This window comes from Bemisia tabaci, chromosome 5 (genome assembly GCF_918797505.1).
Source record: "Bemisia tabaci chromosome 5, PGI_BMITA_v3".
NCBI lineage: Eukaryota > Metazoa > Arthropoda > Insecta > Hemiptera > Aleyrodidae > Bemisia > Bemisia tabaci.
This window is the reverse complement of record NC_092797.1, coordinates 41,685,233-41,693,624: the sequence shown is the minus strand read 5'-3', so window position 1 is coordinate 41,693,624 and position 8,392 is coordinate 41,685,233. Positions and strand designations below refer to the sequence as shown.

The following is an 8,392-nucleotide window of genomic DNA, read 5'->3' as shown; positions in this document are numbered from 1 at the left end:
ACACAGTGCGGTCAACAGCGGTCGGCGAGAAACGCAAAGCGCCTATAAGACTTAAAATAAATGTATCGGGCTGTAGCACATTATACTTGAGTACACGGCAATATCAGAGTTCATCTTTAAATTACTTTTTAAGTAAGTAATTAATTCCTTAAAGGCTTAAAGATTCACAAGTGGTGTCGCAGTTTAAATTTCGCGATCACCAAAACCACTGTTCGTGATAGACTCTTATGATACTCTTATGATTTTAGATTACAGAGTATGATTTGAGCTAGTAGCAAGATACGCCTCAAAAAAATGTGAATATTTCAGTAAGCGTGGCAACTTCTTTGTAGGTGGTCCATGATCCCTTCAGAGCTTTGCGCCGCGTGTAATTATCCAGAAGGGACCGCTCCCAGCAAGCGCAGCTTGGTCGCTTCAGTCAGAACACGCGCCTCCTCTCTCAAATGCTTCGCCCTACTGTTTGTTAAACAGACAGGTGAACTAGAAAGGAGGTGACGAAATCATAATCTTCCAAAACAGTGGGGAAGCGTGGAAGCTTTCAATATACGGAATCGTGATTACTCTTGCATCATAATCCGCCGTTTGTGCCTACTTTGATCAATATCAAAACTATGAATACTAATCCAACTTTGATGGCTGACTCTGTCGCTTTGACAAAGTTATGAATGATATTATGCGCGCGCATGCGCATGCATGATGGTTCTCAGCGAACGACACGGTATGGTACGTTTGCGAATGTACCGTTGGTATCATTGAACCGGTTTCTCGAGGAGCACGTTTCCGAGACTAATAGTGAGTTCAAGTCTCCTTCCTCAAAATATAACATAACTTACGCTCGGATATTTTCCCCGACCTAGGAATTATATCTGCAGGAGTTTCATCACCGAAAAAAAAGATGCTGTAGTAACATCCCGGATGTTACGGTTGTTAAAAAAATGTGCGACAACTCTTGGATGTTGCCGTTAACATTCTTGCAGTTAACGTGGCGCGATAGGATGGAACAATAACATCCTAGGATGTTACTTTATGGTAAAGTTAGGTAACTGGTAAATACCAGTAGTTCTTAGGTAACTGGTAACCTAGGTAACTGGTAAATTAGTAGTTTCATTGGTACTCGAGAGAATAAAAATTCGATCACATAAGACCCGTTACCTCAGATTTCTAAATTGACTTTTGAGGCTTTGGTTACATATTGAATCAATCGATATTAATATGATCTCACCCGCGTGATCCGTCGATTACGATCTATAAAAACCAGCAAGTGAACGTACCGGTGGGGAAGGGGTGTATGAGACGCGTTTACTCGTGTTGGGTACATTTTTTTAAAAGCCCTGTCAACACTAACAAAAGTTCAGTTCCTTAAACCCATCCCTGTTTGGACAAGGCCTTCCATTTATAAACAAAACGAACGAAAAAATTATGAAAGAACAAACATAAATGTGGTTAAACATTTTAACTTCCACCGCCGCGCCGACCGCACTGTGTTGGCGCAATGCGTGAAGTATTCATACAGTCTTGTAGGCGCTATGCGTTTCACGCCGACCGCTGCTGAACACACTGTTTGGCGCAATGCGTGAAGTATTCATGCAGTCTTGCAGGCGCTATGCGTTTCCAGCCGACTGCTGCTGACCGCACTGTGTTTGACGCAATGCGTGAAGTATTCATGCAGTCTTGTAGGCGCTATGCGTTTCATGCTGACCGCGGCGTCGCTCGCTCCGTTCCAGGTCAAATTGCGTGTTTGGTTTCTCTCTTAACTCGACTAATTGAAGGTGTTGTCTCATGTATCACAGAGAGACGACAAAATTAGAAATTACTATACTTTTACTCTCAGGAAATGAGAGATTTTGTCGTCTTTACTCGTTTGTAATTTATTTTCTGAATCCGATTTTTTTCTCTCTTTTTTTGATACCTACATTCAAAAAGATTGCAAAATTTGCCGCCCCCTACATTTTGCCGCCATGGGCCGCGGCCCATGTGGCCACCCCCTTAATCCGGCCCTGGATGGAGTTTATGCATCTCACATTCTCTAAAATACATCCTTAAATAAATTATCAGCCATGAACTGGATTTAAACATTTTGTTTTTTACACCACTCTTCACCTATTCGTGATAGAAATAGTGATAATCTGTTCAGCGTGAGCGGTACATAAAAAATTAGTGCAGCGCTAAATTTCATTACTGAACCATTTTCACTTAAGCCAGTCCCGTGATATATTTCAACCTTGTGGTTTTTACCTCAATCGAAGTCGACGATGTAGTAAATTTTTGTCCCAAGGCCTCTTCGTTCACGAGGCCCAAGAAACCAATTTCAAATGGTGCTGCGGCGTGAAATTCTGCTCGAATTCACATTATTACGAATTACAATACACACTTCTCATGAATGAATTCGCAGCTCTGTTCAATCAATCTATTCTTTACAAGGTTTGCGCAGTTCAATTGTTTTTCGATTGTTTGCTTCTCTCGAATAAATTTAAAGGATAAGCCACGCATACGATCATCTTCTTCTGGTCCGGTCTTCTTGACTAGGTATTGTATAGATGCTTGATCAATGGCCTCCAAGGTCGTATTTAGCTCAAATCATGTGTGTAGAAGCGTAAAGACGCGTTCTGAGAATTGGATATCTGCTGGCCGTAAGAGGAATAAAATGAAACTCTGATGCAATCGGCGTGTGTTTTATTAAGTACTGCGTGCGGCATGTACTTAGGGCTCCTCCCACAGTATTGGAATTCATTTTATGATCAGTTCGTTCCACTTTTTCGTGTCTATTCCTCATGTCCCGGGACTCGATTGAAGTATGAAATTAACGGAGGAAAATGTAAGAATAAATTATAAAAATCTGACACTACTTATTTAAATCTATTTTCACTCGTTAAAACGCATTTGTAGAGAAATACCGTTCAGTGTCCCTCGGTTAACGAAACTGGAGATAAGCCACAAGAACTTTTAGAATATTTGACGGGAAGGGTTACAAATTAAGTTTACAAGTTAAAAGTAGAGTTTGGATAAGATGGTGCAGAACAGCTACGAAAGATTCGGATTAAAAATGAGTGTGCTAAGTTCCATTTGTCTCAATTTTCTAAAAAAAAAAAAAAAAAAAAAATGATGATACTAATCTACATTTTTGGATTAATGTTTTTATACCTGAACGATAGTTGTTGGAGCTTTATTTTAAAATTACACTTTAAAATGTTTACCTAAGCTTCACACATAATTTAAGAATCCTTTTTTATTAATTTTACGTTGAATCTATTTTTTGTACACTAATGATAGGTAATGAATGAGTCAAATTTTGAATTTTACGTAATAACTATACTCGCGAGTGAATCTCCTGCTGGTGCAAGTATGGCGCCAAGCATAGCCTAAGCATTAATTCAAATAGAAAATTTCACATGGTAGACGATCAAGAAAAGTCTCTTCAGATAATGAGTTATGCAAAAAACCTACTTTCGTGTACAAATTGTTATCTACCTGGTTTTTAGGTGTTACGTCCTTGCATCACACTTGGCAACGTTTATCAGCCAGCCTTATATCTCTCCCGACTTTTACTGAGACGAGATTAGACACATACCCGAAAAAACTCTTGTGCCCTGGATAGACGATCGAATTCCCAAATCAATTCCGATCAAAGTAGCATCAAAGTGTCGCGGGAGTCATCAGTCTTAAACTCATTAATTTGCTTCATTTTAAAATGAAAACTTGGCAGAAAATGATGAATGGTGGCACTCCATTCTGATCTTACCGCTTTGAACAAATAAGTGCGGTCCGTCAAAATTTGATGGTAGATGGTGACTATTAGTCATCAGCATCTACTTTGATCGGAATTGGTTCGGAATTTGTTCGTCTATCCAGGGCTTTTGACTATGTGGAATGAAGCTGGATTCTCTAGTTTGCGATCAACCGAGTTTTTAAACTATTACCGTATGACATTACAAGACTCCTTGATGTCTCGCGCAGTTTTGAGGGCACGATTCCTATTTCGAGTTGAAATTGACATCTACGAATGTTGTGAGTAACCGATTGACCTCGTTACATTTCTATAAATGATTCAGCAGTAAAAGTTTCATCCTTCCAGTCTGTGACTCTCAGCTTCCTTTTATTCCGACTCAAACCTCAAATCACCTCAACTTTCTTCAATGCTGCCGTGCTGCCAGAGAGAAAGAACGCCGTATAAACATTGAAATGTTGCCAAAACTCCAGGATGATTTTTTTGTTTTAATTTTATAATTCGACGACGAAACTGCCATCTCGGTTTGTGACGTTATAGACAGTCTGCAGTCGTACCTTATTTTCAAATGAAAAACTACTTAACGTCAATTCTTGAAAACTTCCGTGTTTTTCTTTTATGTGCAAAGATAACTCTGTAAAAATTTCAAAAAATGATATTGATTCGTTCTCCTTCAATAGAGTGGGGAGCGGGGAACACCGCGAACAAGATAAGTACGTGATTTAGTAGCTTTACCGTCGGTATAAATATTTTACCAAGACATTTTACTTACTTTTGACAGAAACAAGGGCCGGATTAAGGGGGTGGCCACATGGACCGCGGCCCTTGGCGGCAAATCTAAAGGGCGGCAAATATTTGCAATTTTTTAGAGTGTAGGTATAAAAAAGAATCGGAGTTATAAAAACAAAATTACAAACGAGAAAAGGCGACAAAATCTGTCATTTCCTGAGAGTAGAGTTATTTCTAATTTTGTCGTCTCTTAGTGATACAAGAGACAGCACCCTCAATAAGACGAGTTACGAGAGAAATCAAACACTCAATTTGGCCTAGAACGGCGCGACTTAGAGAGAAATGATAACGAGGGCTTGAGATGAAAAGGAGAAGCCCTCGGCGCGGCGATTTGCATGTAACACATACTAGCGCCTACAAGACTGCACGAATACCTCACGCGTTGCATCAAACACGGTGCGGTCATTGCGGTCAGCGTGAAACGGATAGCACCTACAAGACTGCGTGAATACTTCACGCATTGCATCAAATACAGTGCGTTCAGCAACGGTCTTCGGCGTGAAACTCATAGCACCTACAACTGTCGGAATACTTCATGCATTGCGCCAAACACGGTGCGGTCTGCGCGGCGCGGCGGCGAAAGTTAAAATCATTAAACCAGATTTATGTTTGTTCTTTCATCATTTTTCCGTTCATTTCTTATGAATGGAAGGCCTTGTCCACACAGAGATAAGTTTACGGAACTTAACTTTCGCGCAAAGTGCCGTGAACTTTTGCTAGTAGTGTTGACAGGGCTTTCCCAAAAAATATATTCATCACGAATAAATGCTTCTGATGCACCCCTCCCCCGCTGGCACGTTCATTTGATGGTTTTTATCGAGCTTCAAAACGAATGAGAAAGGGGCGGTTAAATATAGGCGGCCCATGGGCGGCAAGTAGGTGAATCCGACAATGACTGAAACGCAATTTAAAATCTCTCAAAAATGTAAGAAAAAAATTCGCGAGTTTCCAAGAAAATCCATTTTTAATTAGATAAATTGGCAACGTGTGAAGGTTCATACCGCGTTTTTCTTAGTATGGCAGAATCTCAAACCGCAATCGCTGCTTCCATCCGCCCTTTATTAACCACAAGCTCCCGAAATCTCTCGCTCATTTAGTGCGCTCCTAGGATCGATGCTGCCGTTTTTTCGCTTTCTTTCAAAAACTAAAAACGATGCGTATTCCACGTAACCTCTACTGGAGGTATTGGATTCTTGAAATTATTTGCATCACAACGGCAACGCTGTCTTAGATCCCGATCGCAGAAAATAAATTGGATGGGCGATGACTAGACTCTCGGTGCGTTACTGCTCGTAACATAATTTTTTATTTATTTTTTATTTTCTTCTTCCTCTAATGCGAATGGTTCGGTGCGAAATGAGGTTAATTAGTCAAACCGCAAGACCGCAACTGGATGCGTAGAAATATTAAAACGTTGCGGGAAAATCTTGGATTGGCGAGGAGTGCATGCAGAGGAGAGCTTACTGTAAATCCGTACATCTGCATACTAGTTGTAAGACTCGAAGAGGTGGATCGATCGCTTTGAACTTGGAACATTTACTGAGAAGAGCCTCCCTCGGGTTTACCTGTTTATGACGTGACTTTGCTGGCTCTTTTTGAAAAGTTTCAAGATCAGTCACACTCCAATTGGATGTTTGATTTATTTGCGTCGCTCCGGAATATGTACACCATTTCTGAGAAGATCTGAAAGCAATCTCCAAGAAAGCTTTGCATAAATAGAAACTTTAGCCTCAGCTTTCATCCATACGCGCAGCTAGGTGCCCCCCCCCCCCCCGGGTCTCGCAGTGGGCTCCCATGAAGGGTGACCAAAAACATTTTTAATCAATTTATTGTAAATGTAGAAATCCCAAAATCTTAACAACATTGCAATATCAATAGATCCATGTCACAAAACGTAATCCAGCTCATACTCGTTCTGCCGTGCTGAGTAAAAACTCCGATTAGCATTCGAAAATTGTCAAATTTCTTCTAAGAAAATATTTATTTTTGAAGAATGTTATTCGTATTTTTCCTTAAAATTGTTGGATATTTTGGATAAAATTGGCAACAAAATTCGGAGGAATATTAATGCATTTTCCTAAAAATTCGTGATTTTGTCTAAGGAAATTTAGTAATGAGTGCAGGATCATCTGGCATTTTCCTTAGCGAGGCAGTACTGTATGATATAATTACCAATTATACTCCACTCTGTAACCTACAGGAATGAAATACACAGAAAATAGTTTAAGCTGCCGGATGTTTTTTCCATTTTAATGAGCTTGAAAAAATTGATCAAAAATAAAGGGAAACCGTTATTCTCCGACACGGGATTTCATTTAAGCGCGATTCCATGTGATACACATCACTGGTAAACAGTACTGGTGTTTGACCACTACTAAATTACGAAACGTACAAAATTACTACTCTCAAGATCATATTAGAATTTTCCTCAAATGCCCTCCTCTTGGAATGTAAACTGTGGGTCTCCCTGAAGAAAGAATATCTATTTCGAGAACGAATGCCCTCAGTGTACAAGTACAATTGAAAAAGCTATCACCACCTTCCTAACTTTCTCCGTGGAAATGACACTCATAGGACTATTTGAACTATTCGTCATGGTGACAAAATAGCTTGATGACGTGCTATTGTGTCCCTTTGGTGGGCAATCGTACTGGTTCATTGTTTGTTTCTTGTACTGTTGTTGTTGCGGGTGGGAAGGTGAGAAATTCCTCGGAGCAAGAACTTCTAGAGGCACGATGCCGACGTCACATCACGTCGAGACGCGAAGCCGTTCACGCGCCGCGCCGTAAACCACACCTCCTGCCGCTCACCGCTCACCTCACCTCACTCCTCATTCATCATTTCAGCTAGTTGTAAGCTCGAAGCTCGCAACAGCATGAGGGACAAGGTGCCCTGATGTCATCGGTGAGCGGCTGCCACGACCAGTATCCTTGCTCGCTGTCACTTATCGTAGTTTATGCATTTTTTATCGTCTTTCGTTACATTCATTACCGTGATTTTCTTCTTCGCGATTCTCTTTACATCCAACACGCATGACGTTACATGCGTTAAACGTTAGCGCTGCTGCCCGTACTGCCGTGCTAAGGAAGAACGCCGTATGAGCCTTCAGACGTTGCCAAGTTTCCTCCGATAAAAACCGAAATTCCTGGGAAAATCGTGAATATTATTTTCTCAGATTATTAGACACAATTTTGTACACAATTTAATTTAAAATATCTGAAAATTTCAAGGAAAAATGTGCACAAATGTCGTCAAAAATACATATATTTTCGCGGGAAATTTGGCAACTCTCGAATGTTCATACGGCGTTCTTCCTTAGCACGGTAGCGTAGATAAAAATCCTCGAGCCGTGTGCCCTAACCTTGCATGTATTCCTAAAAAATAATCGCAGTTTTTACCGAATGAATGGAGCAATGGATCATCCTTTTTTGGACTGCGTTCTGCAATAAGGGAACTACTATCTCTAGCTCATCCTTAAAAGCACATATCTGCATATTGATTCTATTTGCACGTACGTTGTTCCGAAAATGAGCCCGATATAGTGATACCCTATTGCAAAATGTTGTCCATTTGCACTCTTGCTCGCATATTCATTACCGTGAGGTTGAGCAAGCACGATTGGACTATTTTTTGCAATTAGGAACATACTATTTCTAGCTCAGTTTAGCTCAGTTCGTGCCATTAGTTTTCCTATGTAAGTTGGTGTTTTAAGGAATGAGTCGGAACTAGTAGATTCGTATTGCAAACATTACGTCCTGGTGCACGTACATCTATTTAATAAAATCACCATGATAACTTTAGCCGACCTACCTTGCCTCCCTCCTAAAAATGGAAATTAACGTGAATAAAATTGTATATACTTCAAGGGGGAGTATTGGG

General features: G+C 40.4%; 1 protein-coding gene across 1 annotated transcript in view; it reads right to left on the bottom strand.

Moving 5' to 3' along the window:
• The window catches only part of LOC109039133 (uncharacterized), a 424,526-nt gene that overhangs the window by 273,221 nt on the left and 142,913 nt on the right, over window positions 1-8,392 (bottom strand).